This window comes from Choloepus didactylus, chromosome 6 (genome assembly GCF_015220235.1).
Source record: "Choloepus didactylus isolate mChoDid1 chromosome 6, mChoDid1.pri, whole genome shotgun sequence".
NCBI classification, from domain to species: domain Eukaryota; kingdom Metazoa; phylum Chordata; class Mammalia; order Pilosa; family Megalonychidae; genus Choloepus; species Choloepus didactylus.
This window is the reverse complement of record NC_051312.1, coordinates 12598179-12619538: the sequence shown is the minus strand read 5'-3', so window position 1 is coordinate 12619538 and position 21360 is coordinate 12598179. Positions and strand designations below refer to the sequence as shown.

General features: G+C 46.0%; 1 long non-coding RNA gene across 1 annotated transcript in view; it reads right to left on the bottom strand.

The window, feature by feature from the left end:
• Positions 1–3176: 3176 nt before the first annotated feature.
• LOC119535811 overlaps positions 3177–21360 on the bottom strand; it is a 37264-nt gene continuing 19080 nt past the window's right edge. The window contains exon 2 of the long non-coding RNA XR_005217300.1: positions 3177–3513. This is a non-coding gene — a long non-coding RNA (uncharacterized LOC119535811). The remainder of the gene's footprint in view (positions 3514–21360) is intronic.

The window sequence follows — 21360 nt, the reverse complement described above, 5'->3', positions numbered from 1 at the left end:
TTCTCAAACATTGCCATTGTGAGAGTAAATACAAATCAAAACAAAAGGAAAAGAAGAGAATTAATTTTCCCAGGTGCAAAAAGTGAAAGAGAATTCCTCCCTGCTCCTGCCTCTCTCAGCATTTACTTTAGAAACCTTGCCACTGTAAGTTCATTCTCCGTCTCTTTGAAGTGGATGTGATCTTTTTGTAGATAAAAGCCCCTTGCAAATTACACAACTTAAGAATGTTTCCTTAAGGACAGTAGTCAGTTTCTCTGAAATGGAATCATCAGGTTTCCTGGGAGGAGAGGGGCCTAATTTCAGGTGGCTCCGAATTGCAAACTTACCTCCCATCATAAAGGTATCTTGAGAACATGCAAGTAATCGGTTGTATCATCCAGCTGCTTAAAAAGGGTGACGTTTTCCTTCTGTTTTTGTAATCTCTTTAGCGGATTGCATCACGTTCTGACCTAATGCTTATTCAATAATAAAATTTATTTTCTTTCTCTTCTACCTTTGTGGAGAGGTTTTCTGGGTTGTGAGCAGATTTTGTTTTTAATTATATTTCCCCAGCATCATTGCATTGCAAAATCCAAGTGGGCCCTTAATTGGATGTCAATGTATTGCCTGAATAAATTGTTCAATAAGAAAAACACAGTCTATGCCCTCTCTACATGAGACCATCAGAGTTAGTCTGGTAGAAACATCTATAAATGACTCACGAGGCAGGAAGAGGAAGCAAACCTAGCCCTCATCGACTTTATCAAGATGATGTGGATAAAATTATGTCTAGTTTATAGCTATTTGTGATGCAAGGCGTGCTATTTGTGAATACCAAGGGATTCACCTTAGGGTGTCTGCTGCTCCAAATGACTTCAGGTAGATTATAAAGAAAACCTTGATTGGTGCTGATGGGCCATGCAAACAACACATTCTGAAACTTGTAATTCCTCCCCAGAGCTGACAGCAGATGCCAAAAGGCACATGGGGAAAATGTGAAGATGACTCATCAGTCACCCAACATGGTTCCATGAGCAAGCTGAAAGGACGAAACTATAGTACATGCAAAAACTATTCTGCAAATAGACTCAGCTGAGCCCACAGCCACCAGTTTCTGAATGGATCAGCTGCGGGGGATTTGGAACTGGGATCTGTCCTCTCGTTGAATCAGCAATGCACGTGGATGCATCCTAAACACCAGGTGGTTATCTCAAGTTACATACTTGTAACACCCAACCACCTTGGGGAATGGTGAGCTTCTATAGCTTTAGAAGATTCCTTTGGAATCTCCACATGGAATGCCAGGAATTGCTGGGCCCTCCTGTGAAGGTACTCTCTTGGCCCCAGGACAGAATGGAGATTATCAGGCAGTGCCCAAGGTCGGGGACTCCAGGAAAGGGAGAGGCGACGTGGGAGCAGCCTGGGGGCAGGAGAGTGGATGAAAGGACCTTGGGGCACAAGCATCCCCCTGAGCCTCTAAAGAACTGCCTCCAGCTGCTAAATCGGTCTCTTCTCAATTTACCTTGAGTGTGTCCCCTTCTCGCCACCCTTATTGCCGATTACCAGGTCTTCACCATGGATGGCCTGGATTATTGCAGATAGCCTCTGTATGTGTTTTCTATTGGCTGCTGCAACAAATTACCACAAATTGAGTGGCATTAAAAGAACAAAAAATTTTTGTCTTACAGTTCTGAAGCTCAGAAGTCCAAAATCTGTTTTGTTGGGTTAAAATCAAGGTATCGTGTCAGTAGGCTGTGTTCCTTCCAGGCACCCTATGGGAGACTACATTTCCTGGCTTTTTCCAGTTTCTAGAGGCCACCTTCATTGCCTGGCTCATGGTCCCTTCCTCCGTCTTCAAAACCAGCAGCGTAGCATCTTCAAATCTCTCTCTCTGACTCCAACTTCCTCTTTTGCCACCCTCTTCCTCTTATAAGGGCCATCTCAAAGTCAGATGATTATCAACCTTAATTCCATCTGCAACTTTAATTTCCCTCCGCCATGTAACCTAACATCAGTCACAAGTTCCAGGGATTAAGAAGTGGATATTTGGGGGAATGGGGGGGAGCTCTCCTGCCTCCCACGCCTCCTAATTTGTCTCTAAAAGGTCAGTCTTGCCTCCCCTCACCCCTCACCAAGCCCTCAGGATCAGGGGCTGTCTCCACCCCTACACTCCCGTCACACCTAATACCAGCTCCATTTACCTATATCTGTTTCCCTTTCTAGAATGTGAGCCCCATGAGGGCAAGATCTACTTTTTTGTTATCTTGCCAGCCATGGTAGAAAAATTGGAAAATTCAGGTAAGCAAAAGAAAAAGAAATTACTCAAATGGGAATTCACATCATGAGCTCAATCCCAGCCAGATCCTGCTTTTGAGCCTCTATTGGAAAAGCCGAAACCAATGTGGAAACTGAGATAGCAAAGGAAGTAAATTATAGCGAGAGGCCCTTTTTATTCCCTCCGTCTTTTTTCAGGTGGGACTCCAGTAAGCCCGGAGAGATGATCCTGACTCCCAAAGAAGAACCCCCATCGCATTCTGTGCTATCCATTTGAGGAAGGCATTGAGCTTCGTGGGCAGGAAGTTCTAACCAAAGTCAAATCTCTCCAGAAAGTTTATATTTCACTGTGCCCCATTGCTGCCTGTTTCTTTCCGGTTTCTAGATAAAGAGGAGATAGGTTTATGAAATGGGATTTTTTTTTTTTACACCACAAATCCATCCTAAACATATTAATTTCACACTTCAAGACCTTATTGTTTTGCAAATAGATCAGTGTTGATAAGTATTAAACATTAACCAGATAACCATAAAATTGTCTTTTAATATCTAGCACCATAAAACAAGAATTTCTGACTGTACCCAGTGACTGGAAACTTTGAAAAGTCATGTGACCAAAGAAATATATTGAGTGACATGTTAAAACTTAAATTTTTAGTTATTAGACTAATGGAGAAAAATGGAAGAGGAAGGAAGGAAGAAAGGAAGGAAAGAAGGAAGGGAGGGAGAGAGGGAGGGAGAGAGGGAGGAAAAAAGAGGGACAAGGGAAGGAGAGAATGTGCTGAGATTCTTTCCAGCTTCTTAGCCACGTGAAGGCAACAGTTGTGCGCTGACTTTGAAAATTTAAAAAAGTGAAGAAAAAACAGCCTACCTGTAGTCAGCTTTCCCAAGGAAGACAATAGAATGAAAACTACCAGGGCTGGTGCAGAATAGATGCTCAATAAATGTTTATTGGGTGAACGAGTGAAGGAAAAATCACCTGAAACCCATAGTTGGGAAAGCCCATTCCAATTACAAGCAAGCCCACACCCAATCCCTTTGGAAATGAAGGAAGGCATCGAATTGCATCCCAAACTGGCCAGGGCTATAATGGTGCGTGTTCTGAAAAGCCACCTCCTGGAAGGTATGCCTTTAACTGCAGGTGTTTGTTTCCTTTGGCACAGCAATACGTAATTTCCCATTTTAGAACAATGCTCCAAAGAACAGCAACAAAAACAGACTTCAGAGGGGGTGGTTTTCTTCCTGGCCACTGCTACAGCCCTGTAAGACAACAATAACAAAGGGACTTTTATTCAGAACATATTTGCTTCTCTCCATAAAATCCGAAGACCATTAGGTTTGCACAAGCTGAAAAAGAGCCTCCCCACCCCCATTGCTTTGGTAGGATATCTAAACAAAGTCTTGTCTTTGGGAGGGGTAGATTTGGAAACTGTTCTGCTGTTGGGTTTGTTTCGGTCTTGACACGCCTCCCTCTGTGTGGTTTTTATGCCGCACGGGTGGAAAGGAAGCTTCTAGAAAGCCAGTGTCTGTCCTTTGAGTGCTCCGAATAAGTCCGAGACCAGCAGAGGACAAAGTGCTCTTGAGAAAATCCAAATAGCAGACTGAAGAAGGTGAGGAACCATGAAGAGAAAAAATACACCATCTCCAGTCTTAGCCATTAAGAAATCCCTTTCATTTTCACCTCTCTCTTCACTTCCCTCTTTCTGCTTCATAAACCCAAGCAATCAGCTTCGAGACTTAAGGAGTCTTTCTCCTTCCTTCCCCATCTCCATTCGCCTATCTACCCCTTCCTTTCCATTTGTGCCAACTCACCTTCCCCTGAACTTGCACAATTTCTCTCCTCATTGGCCTTCTTAGCCTGCTTTATTTCGCCTCCCATAAGGGCCTCATCATGTACCTCCAAAGCTTGAGAACATTCAACGACTTCTTTTCCAAAAGAAAAAGTTCTGCTTTCTTAGCCAGACTTCATCTGGAGCCAGTCTTCCTTTCCAACTTTATCTTCCATTAGTTCTTACATAAATCTTAGACTCCAACTAAAATGGCCTGTTCACCATTCCCAAATTCCACCTTTGCTCTCTAGGTAATCCCACCCCGAGTTTGGAAGGCCTGCCCTATAACCTGGTCCTCTCTCTGTGACTAAATCCTACCCATTTTTGAAGGTCCATCCCAAATCATACTTTCTCTCTGACCATTCTAGTTCAAAATGACACACACACACACCCCACCTCCCTTCCTGAAACATGAGATTCAGCTACATTTATTCAGATGTGCACATAGAGTGGAGCAATTATTAGCGTAAGATTTTTTTCAAATATGTGTTGAATTGTTTAGGAGGGGCTGGTGCTAAGTCCATTTAAGAGACATGGAAGGAGTTGGGTATCAATGAAGTGAATGCTTTGATGTTTTTATTCTACCATTTATTAAGCAGTGAGCCCAACATTCACGTGGGACCTCATTTAACCCTCACAATCAAACTCTAAGGTAAGTGCCACTGTCTCCTTTTTACAGACAAGGGAACAAAGGCTTTGAGAAGTTAAGTGACTCCCCAAGAGCCCCACAGTTTAAGAGCAGCAGAGCTGGAATTCAAGCTTGGCTCATCAAATTGACTGCTACCTCCTGCCCACTTGCATTCTCAGAGAATTTACAACACGGAGAGCTTCAGATGAATGAGGTTGGCTCTTCTCCCCATTGGAACAAATTCATGGAAAGGGTGTGTAAAGGGGCTGGGTTTCCCGTTCCATTTTTTTTTTAACATGGCAAAAGGGATCGGGGTTGCTGGAATATCGGGATATTTGACTACGCTCTCCTCGAAGAATGACATCTAAGGCTCTGACTCTTAGGGAAAGTGGCAGGCAGAGCAGAAAGCTTTGACGCTCTATCTGGAATCACTCTGAAGCCCCCAAGTCAAATGGCAGGACCCCAGTTCATGGCGTTCAAGTCCCGGCTCCTGCACTCACCAGCTGAAAATCAGACAAGCTATTTGACTTCTCTACACCTCAGTTTACTCATCTATAAAATGAGAATAATTCCTAGCTGACAGAGTGTTTGGATGGATTAAGTGAAATAATCTCCATAAAACAACTGGCTCATATTAGGTTCAATAAATTATCATTGTTGTTAGAACTTCCCTTGGACATAATCTGTATTTCTTTTCACTTCTTTAAATCAAAATATAACATGCATACAATAAAGTGCACTTATTTATATATTGCACTTGTATAACCGTCCACCCTCTCTATTGTTTGTAGTACTCCGTTGTATGAATACACCACAGTTTATTTATCCAGTCTTCTGTTGATGGGAATTTAGGCTGTTTCCAAGTTTGGAGGTATTATGCATAAAACTGCTTTGAATATACTTGTACATATCTTTTTGTTGACATGCATTCATATCTCTAGAATATATAGCTGGGAGTAGACTTACTGGATTTCAGGGTCGGCATATACTTAGCTTTAATAGAATCTGCCAAACAATTGTCCTATGTGGTTGTACCATTTCTACACCCCCCCCACACACACACACACACAGCAATATATGACAGTTACAATTACTCCACATCCTCAACAACACTTGCTATTGTCAGTCTTCATTTTAGCTATTTGGGGGGTGAGTGGTAGAAGCTCCTCGAGGTTCTAATTCCCATTTCCCTGATGAGTAATGATGTGAAGAATCCGTTCAAGTCTTCTGCCTATTTTTTATTGACTCAATCATCTTTTTCTCATTGATTTGTGGTAGTTCTTCATAATTTCTAGAAACAAGTACTTTGTCAGAGATGTGTATTGGAGATATCCCCTCCTAAACTGAGGCTTGCCTTTGCACACTTTTAGTGTGCCTTTTGATGAAGAGAAGCTTTTAGTTTTGATGAAGTCCAACTTAATCAATTTTTCATTCATTATTAGTGTATTTTGCATCCTGTTTTGGAATTTTTGCCCACCCCCAAGTTCATGAAGATATTCTATGTTTGTTTCTTTTAATCTTGCTTTATATGGTAATTTGCTCTAGAGTTAAAGACAACGATTTGGTTTTTATTTCAATAAGCAGCAAATGTCGCCCAGAAAATCCAATCATATCTCACATAATAATGCTCAAATCATAATGACTAGCCAAGCCTTTGGATGTCCAGCCTGCTCTCCCGAGGCTGCTACATGACATTGACAGGAACCATTTCTGACCTGGTGGCATTGCTAAACTTCCATAGGAAGGGGCCCTAACAGGAAGATGGCACTTTCCAAAGTGAACCAGGAAGGCGAGGGAAGGATGTTGGCCAACCCCAGCACTGGCTTGTACCCATTGTACAGGCCAGCAGCTTAACTCTTACCTCCCAGCTGTGATCATTGTGCAAACACATCCTTCCCCATCCTAGCATCTTATTTCCTATTCCCCTTTATAAGCCCTCTTCCCATGTGTTTACTTTTCTCCCTGAATTTTCTCTTCTATTATCATCTAACCATTTAGGGCATTTATGTGTTTGCCTTTTAGAACTTTTCTTCCCTTCTGTACCTCCTCCCCTAAAACTGGGTTTCTTCAACCTCGGCACTATTAACATTTTGGACCAGATAATTCTCTGTTGTGGGGGCTCTCATTCATTCCCTCTTCCTACCTCTCTTTTAACTGTCAATCAAAAGACCTAGGGGAGAAGTGAGGGGGTGGCTGAGAAGCAAAAGCCTAGTTTTCGCAAGCTTGGAGGGGCCTTCGATATGGTCTAGTGCAACCCCCTCACTTTACAGAGGAGGAACCGGATCCCAAGAGGGGGAGGGAGAGGATGTGTCAGAGCCAAGAATGAAAGAGCGCAAGTGCCAGGCCAAACAGGAAGTCAAAATCCCAGGGCCTGAGGCAGAATTTCCAGCCCCCTGGGACTGCTTCCCATAACTCCTTTCTCCCTCCAAACCATGAGTCCCATTCCAGAAACACATCGTGGCTCATCAGGTGGGGCCAAAGTACAGGAACCAGCAGACCCCAGACTCAGAATGTGCTTAATGCATGTCCATCCCTGGAGCCCATTCCAGAGCCTCCAGTGGACAAAGATAACCTCTGCTTACAAAACATCGTGTTTCGTGATGACTAATGCCACAATTGCATCTTATTTTAATCTTTTAATTATAAGGGAAGTGATGGTCATGCCCTACCCCAGTGGAGGAGTCAGATAGCAACAGAGACCCGTGGAGAGACAGGGGCAGCCTGGAGACCGTGTCAGTCCCCACCCAGCTCCAAGCAGGTGGAAGATGAGATCCCCAGGGCAGCCGGGAGCCCTCGGCCAGAGTTTCCCAGATGATGGTGGGGATAACATTTGTTGAGTGCTTACAATGCACTAGACCCTGTTCTAAATACCTTACACGTGTAAATATATGAACTCAATCCTTGCCCAGCTGTCTGAAGGAGATACTTTCATTCTCCCATTTTAAAGATGCTGAGATGGAGCCCAGGAAATCCTTGGGTACACAGCGGGGCTCTTATTCCTGGAGCAACTTTGATGGGGCCACACAGTGGCACAAATAACCCTACTGCTTACTTCTTGCCAACATCAAGCTCACCCACAACTGTCAGACATTCATGAAGACCCCTTGTGTGCAAAAGCCTACATCCAGAACTTAGACAAAGCAAGGGGTGGCATTCAAGGCACTCTTAGTGGTACATGGATGAATATTTTTATTTTAACAGTCATGTACTTATTTCAATGTGTATTAGAAAAGTGCTGTGTTTCATTTATGGTAGTGACATAGAGATTCCTTTTTAATTAAATTTATTTAAGGTTTTAAAAATCAGTCTATGTATACCAAAAGCACAAACAACCAGAAAGAAAACTAGATACATTGGACTTCATCAAAATTAAAATGCTTGTGCATCCAAGGACATTATCAAGAAAGTGAAAAGACAGCCTACAGGATGGGAGAAAATAGTTGCAAATTATATACCTGAAAAGGGTTTAATATTCAGGATATATAAGGAACTCCTACAACTCAGCAACAAAAAACAAACGCAGTTAAGAAATGGACAAAGGATTTTGAGGAGAAATTTCTCCAAAGCAGATACACAAATGACCAGTAAGCACATGAAAAGATGTTCAGTATCATTCATCATTATGGAAATGCAAATCAAAAGCCCAATGATATACCATTGCACACCCAAAGGATGGCTATTATTTAAAACTGAGGTGGGGTGCACTGGGTAAAAACTAGTGCTAGCGAGGATGGGAATAATTGGAACACTCATATATTGTTGGTGGGAATGTAAAATGGGACAGCTGCCGTAGAAAACAGTTTGGAAGTTCCTCAAAAAGTTAAAAATAGAATTATTACATGACCCAGCAATTCCAGTCTTAGGTATACATGCAAAAGAATTGAAAATAGGGCCTCAAACAGATACTCCTACACCAATGTTCACAGCAGCATTATTCACAATAGCCAAAATGTGGAAACAACCCAAGTGTTCATCAACAGATGAATGGATAAACAAATTTTATATTTTGTATTTTGTACACTGGAATTTTGTACAATGGAACATTATTCAGCAGTAAAAAAGGAATGAAGTTCTGATGCATGCTACAACATGGATGAACCTTGAAGACATTGTGCTAAGGGGAATAAGCCAGACACAAAAGGACAAATACTGGATGATTCCACTTATGTGAAATACCTAGAATAAGCAAATTCATAGTGACAGAAAATCGATTAGAGGTTACCAGGGGCTGGGGTCAGAGAGGGGAATGGGAAGTTAATGCTTAATGGGAAGAGAGTTTGTTTGGGGTGATGAAAAAGTCTTGGTGATGGATGATGGTGATGGTAGCCCAACATTAAGTCCATTAAGTGGACTTAATACCACTGAATTGTACACTTAAAAGTATTGTAATAACTTTTGTGCTATATGTTTGTTACCACAATAAATTTTTAATGTCTATTTAAAGAAAAATGTTAAGCAAATAGTACGGATGTTGTGTGGACGTGGCTAAAATTGCAATGATGGCACTTGAACTGCATCTTAAAGGCCTCTAACCCCTGCTACACACCCCTTTCCGGGCTGTGACACCCCCTCCCTCCTCTCCTTCCCACCTGCCGTCCACATGCCAATTTCTCAACGAACCTCCATGCAATTGAAGGTTATGGTCACACAGCCCTCTGGCCTGCTCTTACTCCTTTAGGCTCGTGGCTCCCTCACTCTGCTCTCTGGTGATGAAAGAGAAACCCAGTAAGGCTGACATGTTTATGAAATCACAAATAAAAAGCAAAGTATGAAGCCAGCAAGGAAGGAGGAAATCCCGCCCCATTCCTGGGACACAGCCCTGGGCCCTCTGCCCCGTAGCAGGCCTTATGGAAATGTCAGCTGCCAGGGACCCCAGCCGGAGGTGGAAGACCCTCCCAGGCACTGGGCTGTGAGCGGACAGGGCTGGGGGCCAAGTTTCTCAAGGAGCCAGCACTGTCCCTTCCTGCTGGGGACTCAGTGGCACAGAGCAGCCTCTTGGTTCCAGAATTACAGTCCCCAAGGTAGCTCCATGGGTTGTACCCTAGTGGCACAGGGAGGAAAGTTTTTCCTTGGCAAATAAGGAAAGTTTAAAAAATAATACTATGACATCAGACTGGAGGGACTCGCTCAAAGTCCCCAGGATAGACCAGATACATGGTAGGTCGCAACTGAATCCCCAGAGGCTCCCAGAGGGAGAGACGAGACGCCATCAGCCCTTGTGTCCACTCGGGCTCCCGGGCTCCCCCACAGCAGGGCCGATGCCCGGCCAAGGCAGCCCAAGCCTGATGGTTTAGGACATTGTTCTCCCTTAGAAGAGGATCTCGAAAGCAGAAGGAAATTAGAAGCAACCACACAATGAAAACCAGATTCTCCTTTCTCCCTGCCTTGGCTGCCAGGAGATGAAACAGGGCTGGCAGACAGCACCGCCCCACCCAGCAGCTGCACGTCCTCCAGGATGTCTGCGCCATGGGGAAGGGTTACTCCTCGAGGCCTCGCTTATTCTCTATTTATTTCCACAGTGTCCATTTTCTTTCTCCAGCCAGATGCCGATCCCATGAGGGCAGACATGCGCCCAGCAGGGGCTTCCTTCCCTCGGGGCACAGTATGGACAAGTTACAGGCACTCCGCGTTTGTTGATTGACTAACTGATTACATCTGGGCAGATGTAATGGCATGAGGAGAGTGCTTACTTCTTGCCAACATTTTACTGGTATGAACTCTGAATTCCACAGCAGTCCTACAAGGGAGAAAACTATTACTAGCCCCATTTTAGAGATGGATGAAGTGGGGTCCAGGCACCCCAGCCAATGGGCCGACTGATCTGATTGAGACAGCTTTCAGGGACCAAATGACCTGCTCCCTACTTCCTACCAACATCAGCCTTACCCCAACAACACTGTGTGGCATGCACAGAGCCCTCTTCTGGGCTGTATAAGGGGGGCAGCCTAAGAGAAGACATGTCCCCTTCAGAACTCACAACCCACAAGACAGCAGGTGACATGGACATGAAGGAGCTACTGAGAAGGAACCCGCAGAGCTAGTGCCAATCGGGCCAACTCGGCATCTGAACATTCCTGCTAAGAACTTCTTCTTACAGATGCATTTTTCTTCTGTTGGGGCTATGATTTATTTTAACAGAATGTTGTGTTTTGTGCCTTCTATGCAAGTAGTCACCAGCCTTAAATGCTGTGGAATCTAGAGCTCATATATTCAGGCAAACGTCTGTTTGCTTTTTTGCTGCATCCATAGCTACAATCTGAATAAACAGAGAGGGGTTTGGCTCCCAACCCTACCAACTGGGCCCCGCACTGTCATTCCCCAAAACGAAGGGGAACAGATGCCAGAAGTGAGGGACCGGGGCTGATGGGGAAGGAAGACGCTGTCCCATGCCGGTGGCACTGAGCGTGGTCAAGCTCCCGGGGACGGGGGCATAGGGGGCACAAAAAGGCATTTACTTGGTTCCCTAGGAGAGCCGGTGCATTTTATAACTCTGTGGGCAGAAAGGGGAGGAGGGAGGAGACAAGCTGACACAACCCAGCCCTCTGCAGATGAAATCACAGGCTCGGAGAGGAACAACGAATCCCGGCCTGCCAGTGGCGGGCTTGCACCCAGAACCCAAGTCCTCTCTGCCCAACTCAGGCTCTCCCCCTCCGCTGTGCTGCCTGCCCCGCTCTGCAGGATCTGGCTGCTCCCCGCTCTTTGTTAAGTGACCCCACACCCTCTGGATTGCATCATGTGACAGCCACTCCCAAAACTGTGTACAGAGTGGCTCTGTCCATCTGAACAAGAAAATCTCAAGGATCAGGCTTTGTCCTTGGACTTTTCCAGTGGAGGACCACACAACTGCAATATTTTTTTCTGTTTTTTTTTTTAGGGTCTATTATATCAGAATGTTAAGATGAAGGTGGTGGAAAGGTCAAGGCCATTGATTCAGACTCTAAATGAGCCCATTGTCACACATGGGAAAACAAGAGGAACAAAAGGTCCCAGCTTGGCATCTTCACGATTCACCACCCGGCTCACCTCCCCTCCTGTCTCAGAAGGTGTTGGAGTCGTCTCAGAAAAGCCTCTGCTTTTTCCAGACCCTGCCACCCCTTCTTGCACACTAAATCCCATCCCTGTGCTGCTCAGGGCGTGGGAATCAACTAGCACAGCTTGCTTCAACATCTTTACACTCGCTTCACTTGGCTTCTTGTGCTCAGGTTAAACACCTTCAAGCCTGCCCCAAACTGAAAAGACCTCCTCGTGTCCATCACCTGCACAGGCAATTGTCCCGCCTCTCCCCTTACCTCTAACACCCGGTTATTCCTAAGCCCCCTGCAGTCTGCAGTCCCACCCAGCCACTGCATGGGAACTACTCTCCCAAGGGCTACAAATAGCCCATTACATGTCAAGTCCAGCAGTCACTTCTCAGTATCCATCCCACTTGACCTCCCTGCAGCCATTAACCCAGCAGAAAGAATCTTCTTTGTGAAATGTGCTTGTGGCAGGCACTGCTTCTTGCTTACTCAAAAGCCATCCCCCTTCTCCCTAGCTGGCAGAACCCCAAGTTTTTCAGGAACAGGAAAGAGATTCTTTGCTCTCAGCAAGAAGGGAGCAGCCCTTGAGCCAAGGGTGGGCACGCGTCCATTCTGACCAGCGGGATGTAGGGGGAGTTCGGCTAGGGACCTCTGGGGGTGAGCTGCCCAGTCCCAGATAAGAGGGAGGGACATGAGGTGGCTCTCGGACCTGCCCTGCTCCCTGTTTCCTGCCTTTGAACTCAGTCGTGTGAGAACTTCAGTAACACTGACCTGGAGTTCCTGCTGCTGAGCGTCCAGAAGGTGAGAAAAATAACCGCTGATGTGTAAGCCACTGCTGGACAGGTCTGCTGCTCTCTCAGCCATAAACAGCCTCAGCTAATGTGTCACTCCTCCCTTGTTCCCTGACACCACCTTCCTGCCACTCGTTCTCAAGTCTCCATGACGGGCCCTCTCCTCACCCTTGAATGTCAGTGTCCTCCTGGCCCTCTTGTGCCCTCTGGGTTCATGCCCCCATCATCTACCAGTTCACTAATTCAACAAATACTTATTGGCAGCTTCTAAACACCAGGCTGCCCTCGGAGAGCTTAAATTCAGTGGAGGAGGTGATACCCAACATGAACAAATAAATTAAAAATTACAAGTTGCCATCAGTACCCCTCTGAACAAAATGGCCAAATAAGAGGATGTTGAATGGGATGTGGAACCTACTTAGATCATGGGCAGGGACATGAGAGGGGACATTTAGGATGAAGTCTGAAAAATGAGATGGACCCAGACTTGCCAGGATGAGGAAAGAACATTCCTCAGTAGAAACAATGATGAGCCCCAGGTAAGGGGCCCAAGGAAGGAGAGATTTGGCGTGTTGAAGGGGCTAAAGAGAAGTGAGCAATCGGGACATTGGAAATCAGATGAAGCTCGGAGCTCACATGGGAAACTGTGGCAGTTAGGCTCAGGGCAGTTGGAGGTCATTGTGCAAGAGGAAACAATCAAGTTTGTGTTTCTGAAAGATCTCCGTGGCAGGAATTTGGAGCAAGAGTGGCAGTTGGGAGACCAGTGTGGACTCGGGTCATCCAGGTGAGAGAGAGTCACGGCTTAGCCTAAGATGGTGGCAGTGTAGACAGAGAGAGGGGGCTACCTTTGTGATGAATGTCCAAGGTAGAAACGATGGGTGGGATGTGACGGGTGAGCAAGAGGTGGGTATCAAAGGCACTGCCCACGTTTTCTAGCTTGAACACCAGGGTACAGTACCACCATATTTTGAGATGGAGAAGCAGGTTTGGGGATAGAAGAGGCAAATCCAGAGTTCCATTTTGGAAGTGCTGAGTTGGAAATACCCGAGAAACATCTGAGTAAAGAGGGTAAGGGGGTGGTTTTGTATTCAAGTCTTGAGCTTGGGGAATTGGGAATTGGGGGATTGTCCACATAGACAGTATTTAAAGCCATGGGAATGGGTGAGATCAACTGGGTGAAACATAGAAAGGGGAAAGAAGAGGGCCAATGGGTTTTCCAAGGTCATTTAATTTCCATTCAAATGAATAATCCTTTATTTAACACTTCCTCTCTCCTCCTTGCAGGGTCAGGTCATCCCATCCTACCATTCTGACTCCCAAATACTTCTTATACCTGTCCTCTCTCTCCATTCCCCTGGCCGGTATCTTGCCTCCCATCTTTGGTCCCTCCCCAGCCTTCATTCTGCCACCTGTGGGGTGTGTCCCTGCTCGGCTGCAGCAAAACTGAAACCCCAGAGGGCAGGAGGCAGCATCAGAGAAGCAGATGTGGAACAACACCAGGTGGGGACAGTGTCACCCAGACCTGAGCTGGGAGACACCAGCCACAGGGAGAGCGGTAGCCACGGCAACCAGGGAGGGTGCAGGCTGATGCTGGCGGGGGTGGCTTTATTAACCCATTTTTGCCTGGAGCTAGCCCAAGCGGCTTTGAACTTAAAGGTACCACCCAACGCCTGGCACGCCGGGGGATGCTCTCTTTGACAGATAATAGCCACAGCAACAGAAATAACAATAACAACTGACATTTTATTAAGCATTTACCATGTGCCAGCCACTGTGCTAAGCACTTTACATGTCTTCCCTAACTTAATAAAACAACCCTCTAAGATCAGTATTATAGATGAGGAGACTGAGGTTCCAAGAGGTTAAGTAGCAGTTAACAGCATAGGCTTTCAGGATGGGAAGGCCTGGGTTCAAATCCCAGCCCTGCTGCTCTGAGTGGGCTCTGTGAACTCTGAGTCTCACCTGTAAATTGGGATTAAATGAGATAACTCATGTTAAAGCATTTAGCTGATGCTTAGTCCAAAGAAAGTGCTCGATACTTATAGTTGTAATTGCTGTTATGATTATGATTAAAACGAAGTCACACCAGGTCATTTCCCCATATGAAAACATCCAGGGGCTTCCCACTCGCCAAAGATAAGGACTCACTGTTCTCACAATCCTCCCACTGGTGCGAGCTGTTTCTCCAGCCATGCCAGGCAGCCCGCTGCATCCTGAAGACAGCAGGTATCGTTACATCTCGCAGCCTTTACTCTTGCCATCCCCCCTGCCCAGAACACCCTTCATCCTTCTCCCCCAGGGAGGAGAGAGGAAGCCATCGGCTGAGAAATCTGAGGGCCCACCAGCCTAAGGCTTATTGAATTTTCAGCCTGGGAAAGCTGCCCCCTATTTGCTCTCTGGGTGCTGAGCACAGCTTCAGGCACTCTGTGGGTGCAATTAGGGTGAACACCGAGAACTTATCAGAGTTTTATAAAGCAGTCACGGGGAAGGCTGGCAGGGAGCTCAGTCAAGATTCCGGGAAAGGCGAACGTCTCAGGCCTGCCCTTCTGGCTGTAGGTCAGCAGCACTATCTCCACATGCCCAACACAGGCCTCAATCACTTCTCTTTTCCACCAAAATTCCAGAACAATCCTTGAGGTGGGACTTCATATTAAAGCAAATCAACCACACAATGACCAGTGCGAGCCCAGGGCAAGCTGTCAGGTCAGAGAAGGGCTGTCCTCCAGCTCCACCTCCCCCTCCAGGGCCCTCGTCACTGCCACACACTCACCCTATGCCCAGCCAGCTGCCAGGCAGGATATTTGCTAGTCACTGCTTGGAATGGTTGCTTATTAATAAGATTCTCTTGAAGATCAAAAGCCTTTAGTCTCAAAAAAAACACAAATTAATCTCAAATGATTGCACCTCCTTCAAGGCTTCTGATAGGCAATTAGCGAAATATTCTTAAGCAACCTGGCTGGAAGTTCACAAATAGCACTCCAAATCAAGAAATAACAATAACACAACATTTTTTGTGTACTGCCCACAGGCAGAGTATTTGACATTTGGACTCTCCTCTTTTCCATATAACAACCCTATGACGTACATCACGCTCTTATCCCCTTCTAGCAAGGGGGAAACTGAGGTGAAGGGAGAAAGCCCTGGTGGATCAGCTAGTAAGTGGGGGAGCCAGGACTGCATACAGGCAACCCATCTCTGGGTGCCAGAAATCCCGACCACTACCCCACACTGTCCATTTCATTGCATTCCCCGCAGACGGCGGCTGGGATTCCATGGCAGGAGACTGGACGGGGGTCCATTGGATTTCCGGTAGTTTCTTTCTAGCTACTGCTATTTGGGGCATGGGGAGAGTAGAAGGGAATTGTCAGAGATGTCACTGTGCAACGTCACGGTCAGGGCATCCTTTTATCTTGGCCTCCGTCTAAGACTCCTCAACCTGAGTCTGACTCTTCCTAGGCTCACACAAAGGGGACACGTGACGTTGTAAAAGGTCTTTCAGCCAATTTTGCAAGAATTATATGAAAGCCCAGTTGTGCCCCAAACAAATTTGGATGTCCCAGGGGCATCCTGTTCATGTACTTCTTTCCCAAGGGTGTAGATAGCCTTACCTTAAAGCGTCAGAAGGAGTGCTTAAGATAGTGTAAATTGTCTCCACTTTAGCATACCATTCAGACTGACATTTAACCCATTAGTGCCCTGCGTGTCTTTGTGCTCCTCAGCTTCCCCTGACCACTGTGGCTCCAGGGAACTTTTACCCACCTTGTCCTCATTCCAACCATTTGAGGTGAGGAAACCAAATGAGTGTTAACAATAACTACAAGAATTAGCCACATTTTGTTGTGCACGTGCTGTGTGTCAGGTACTGTATCTCATTTCAACCTTCCAACAACTAACAGAGGAGGACCTGAGGCTTAGAAATGTCCCGGGTCACCCAGCTAGCAAATGGCAGAGCCAGGATTCAAACCCAGCACCACACCACTACCTTCAAAGAAGGCTACAATCTCGCATCCATTGGTGCCGAGAGAGACTTCCAGGGTGTTTCCATTCACCCAGAGACTCTCCATGAGTTGATGCTAGAAGCTGGAGGTGAGGTTTGCATTCCAGGTCTGGATGTAGCAGGCTCTGTTCCAAAAACACATCTCAACAAGAAGACTATGTCTAAACACATGGGCTATGTGCACAGTCAGAAATTCTAGTTAATTATAAGGCTGCCAAAGAATTTGAAAATAATCCCCAGCACCCTGAGAAGGACCGATGAACAGAGAGTTGATCAAAGACCAAGCAGTTTAAAAAGCAACCTGAGATGGGGATGAGAAGCTGACACTGAGACAGCCTTGAAGTGAAGGTGCAGGAACTAGAATGCTTCATGATGAGGACCGGGACATCTGACTGTCATTCCAGCAACATTCTCCCAGGATGCCACCCTCGGAGCCCCACCTTTAGCAAAGTGGGAGTAGGGTAGAGAGGTAAAGAGATGCCAAGTACAGGAACCCCCAGACTTCCAGGGTTCTGCGGGGACAGATCTGCTGGGACAATGAGGAGATCCACCAAGTAACCTCAGGAGGACCCTGGTGGAGCAGAAGAGAAGAGCGTGGGGCTTGTGGAGGAGAAGGGGAGAGAGAGGATGGAGAAAGGAACTCAAGGGACTTGTCAGTGTCTTAGTTTCCTGGGGCTCAGTTTAAGTCACAAACTGAGTGGCTTAAAACAACAGAAATTTATTGTCTCACAGTTCTGAAGACTAGAAGTCCAAAATCAAGGTTTCAGCAGGGTCAGCCTCTCTTTGAAATCTCTAGGGGAGGAATTTGGCTTTGCCTGGCTTCTGGTGGTTGGCCAACAATCCTTGGCCCTCCAGGCTTGTAGATGCATCACTCCAATCTCTGCTTCCTCCAGCTTTACATGACCTTCTCCCCTATATTTGTCTATGTCCATATCCAAATTTTCTCTTCTCATAAGGACACCACTCACATCAGATGAGAGCAAGCCTAACCCAGTTTGGCCTCATCTTAACTAATCATATCTTCAAAGATCCTATTTCCAAATAAGGTCACATTCACAGAAGCCCCATATCTCTGGTGGACACCATTCAACTCATAACACAGACGTCACCCCCATATCAGAAGGTCGGAGCTGCCGTGGACTTCAGAAATGGCCTGGCTGGGTCTCCCCCACCAGACGGGCCACACGGGACAGTAGAAAGAATAGTGGTTGTTTGGAGACAGGGGAGTCTGATACAAGCTGGAGTGAGTGAGTGGTCCCTTTTTTTTTTTTTTTTTTTTTAATTAAATTCAGTTTTATTGAAATACATTCGCACACCATACAATCATCCATGGTATACAATCCACTGTCCACAGTACGATAACATAGTTATGTGTTCATCACCACAGTCTATCTCTGAACATTTTCCATACATCAGAAAGAACCAGAGCAAGAATAAAAAATATAAGTGAAAAAAGAACACCCAGATCATCACCCCATCCCACCCCATTTGTCCTTTAGTTTTTGTTTTGTTTTTTTTTAATCTTCATTTTATTGAGATATATTCACATAGAGTGGTCCCTTTTTGTGACTCACTCCTTCCTAAGGTCCCCTGCCTGAAAAATACAAAGTCAACTCTTGTAATGAACAGAGCCAAGCTTTATAAGCACAAGATTGCTTTGGAGGTGAGAGGAGGGAAAATAATTTGGCTGGTACCATATTATAGTTCTCTCTCCATTCTGCTGTATATCAGAGGCACTTAGCTCCCTACCTGGCTTCTCCTGTCTGGGTTGTAAGACCCTTGAGGGCAGACATTGGCTCTCTTATCTTCATTGCCCCCAGCACAGTCTCTTTCAAGGTGTGATACCTGAACCACCTGCTTCAGCCACACCTGAGCTAATTATTAAATGTGAATTCCTAGGCCCTGTTCCAGATCTATTGAATCAAACTCTCTAGGGGGACCTAGGAATCTGCATTTATCAAGCCCCCTGCTGGTACTGAGTTTCACTGTCTTGCTGGCTCCTTGATTTAACTGTGGGCCATCCCACTAAGGAGGTCAGCCAGGCCCTGATTTGGAGCAGAGGTAGCTGCCCAGAGGTCCTTGTTTGCCCAGGGCTGTAGGGTTTTCTGGGACACGACTTTCAATGCAAAAACCAGGACAGCCCAGGGCAAACCAGGATGGTTGACCACCCTAGCACTCCTCAAAAATCCTCCCACACAGGGAGGGGGCAAGGGTTCCCAAGTTCACAGGTGAGAGATCATCTTCAAATCATTCAAATTTGCATTGGAATGCACCACAGATGTGCTCATAGTTGAATGTGGGTGTGAGTGATGTTCCAGGATTTCACAACACTTCCACTGAAAAAATGAAGTCAGAGCACAAGGAACTGACTCAGGGTTGCTGGAACTGGGACCAACTTCCCCAGCCTGTCTTCTGCCCAAGACCTACTAGCGCCATCCTGTGCAGAAAGCAGCAAACACCTACCCTGAGCAGACTGTCCACTTGGGATCAGAGGGATCACATGGGAAGAGGCGTGGGAATCATGATGTGTCAGAACCAGAGAGCATCCTGGAAATCAGACAGTCCTGGTCCCTCATCTCTCATATGAAGAAGCTGAAGGATCAAAGAGCCAAGTGACTGGGTAGGGTCACACCACCAGCCAGACAAAAGGTGGATCCAGTTCTCCTAACTTCCACACTTCTATAAAAACCCTCTGCTCAGGGGATGGGAAATGACAAGTGACAAGAGCTGAAAGGGAAACCAGAGCTATAGATTGAGAAGGAGGTTAGAGGAACAACGGTCAAAGCAGAAACATGCTTAAGGGATCATGGTGCTCTAAGCCCCCTGCTGTCACAGATGAGGAAACTAAGGCACACAGAGGTCAAATATCTTTCCCAAGGATGCCTACAAGAAACCCCTCTTACAGGGCACTTAAGGCCCATCCAGATGAGCTAAGAAGTGGGCACAGTCACTCGATCTGAAGATTTGCAGCAACTGAAATGAGAGAGTCTCAAAACTGTGCCCTGCAGAAGGATCCGAGCCCCAAGAGGTGGAACTGGAGACCTGGATTTGCAGGTATGACCCCCGAAGCCCCAGCCTGACAAGCTTTCTGAGATAGTGCAGGGACCCCAGGCCTAAGGAGGTGTCCGGTTTGCTAATGCTACCAGAATGCAAAACACCAGAGATGGATTGGCTTTTATAAAAGGGGGTTTATTTGGTTACATAGTTACTGTCTTAAGGCCATAAAGTGTCCAAGGTAACATATCAACAATTGGGTACCTTCACTGGAGAATGGCCAATGGTGTCCGGAAAACCTCTGTTAGCTGGGAAGGAAAGTGGCCAGCATCTGCTCCAAGTTCTGGTTTCAAAATGTCTTTCTCCCAGGACATCCCTCTCTAGGCTTCAGCTCCTCAAAAATGTCACTCTTGGTTGCTCTTGGGGCGTTTGTCCTCTCTCAGCTTCTCTGGAGCAAAGTCTGCTTTCAAAGGCCGTCTCCAAAATGTCTCTGTAAGCTGAAGTTGCTCCTCTCTCAGTTCCGGTGTGTTCCTCAAAGTGTCCCTCTTGGCTGTAGCCAGTTTGCTTCTTCTGTCTGAGCTTATATAGTGCTCCAGTAATTTAATTCAGACCCACCCTGAATGGGTGGGGCAACACCTCCATGGAAATTATCCAACCAAAGGTCTTGTCCACAGTTGATTAAATCACATCTCCATGGAAACACCCAAGGATTCCAAAATCTAATCAACACTAATTTGTTGGCCCACACAAGATTGCATCAAAGATAATGATGTTTTGGGGTACATAATACATCAAAACTGGCACAGGGGGGTTCCTTCCAGGGAGTGGGTCAGAAGACATGTCTTAGTTTCCACTTTAAAGTAGTTTTGAATTGCATGAAATAATTGATTATAAGAATTTATTTTTTTATCTCTTTACAAAATGATTAAAGAGGAAAAAAATGCCTTTCTTTAACATATGGTGAGAGAAGAACCAGGGCCCAAAGACTGAACCTTGGAGAACAGAGAGATAAAGACAAGAACTGGAGTTATAAGGCAGGGGGAGTCAACTGCTGAGATTAAGAAGAGAAGAACACAGGGTCCCTCTGGGATCTGAAGATAAGGTGGCCTTGGATGTCCCGTGAGGGAGCATAAGGAGATAGAGTTGGAATCCAAGTTGCCTCTTCAATCAATTAAGAGTAAATCTAAACTTAATCTGGGGCTCATAAAACTTGTCCACTTGTCATAATCAATAGTAAGAGAAGGACCACACAAGAGGACTTTAGAACTAATTTCTTAAAAGTATTCTGCTTTCTGCACAATTGGGAATTCAAAAATATTGCCTCCAATTTATAGCACATGACAAATGGGAGCAATCTTCCAAAAATGACGTCCCTGTGGCTAGCCCAACACAACCCTTGGCTGTGCGGAACCCTTAGGGAATGAATGAGTCACTTTATAGAGGAGAATTTCCTGAATAGCTGGAGGTGAAAGCTTTCTGTGGATGGACACTGAAAGTCTTTATAAAATGGCCTCTTCGCCCCATGTGTTCTAAAACAGAGCACACAGGACATAATTTCAGCAATCCCATTTTGAGGCTGCACCCTAGATAGAGCTTGTCAACACCTGGAACTACTCCACTTTCTATCTTAAACTCAGAATTTTCCCCCTCTTCCCACAATCCCCCACCCTGCCACCCTCCCACGCCTCACTCCCACCACCCAGGCACTCCGGTCTCATTCTATCCCTGGCACCTCGCCCACCACCTCATCCGGCCTCATTACTGACAGTCTGTTAAAGCCCCACTGCCACACCCAATGGGTCAGCAGTTTCCTCTTCCCAAATTATTACAGCTACAGAACTGGAAACGA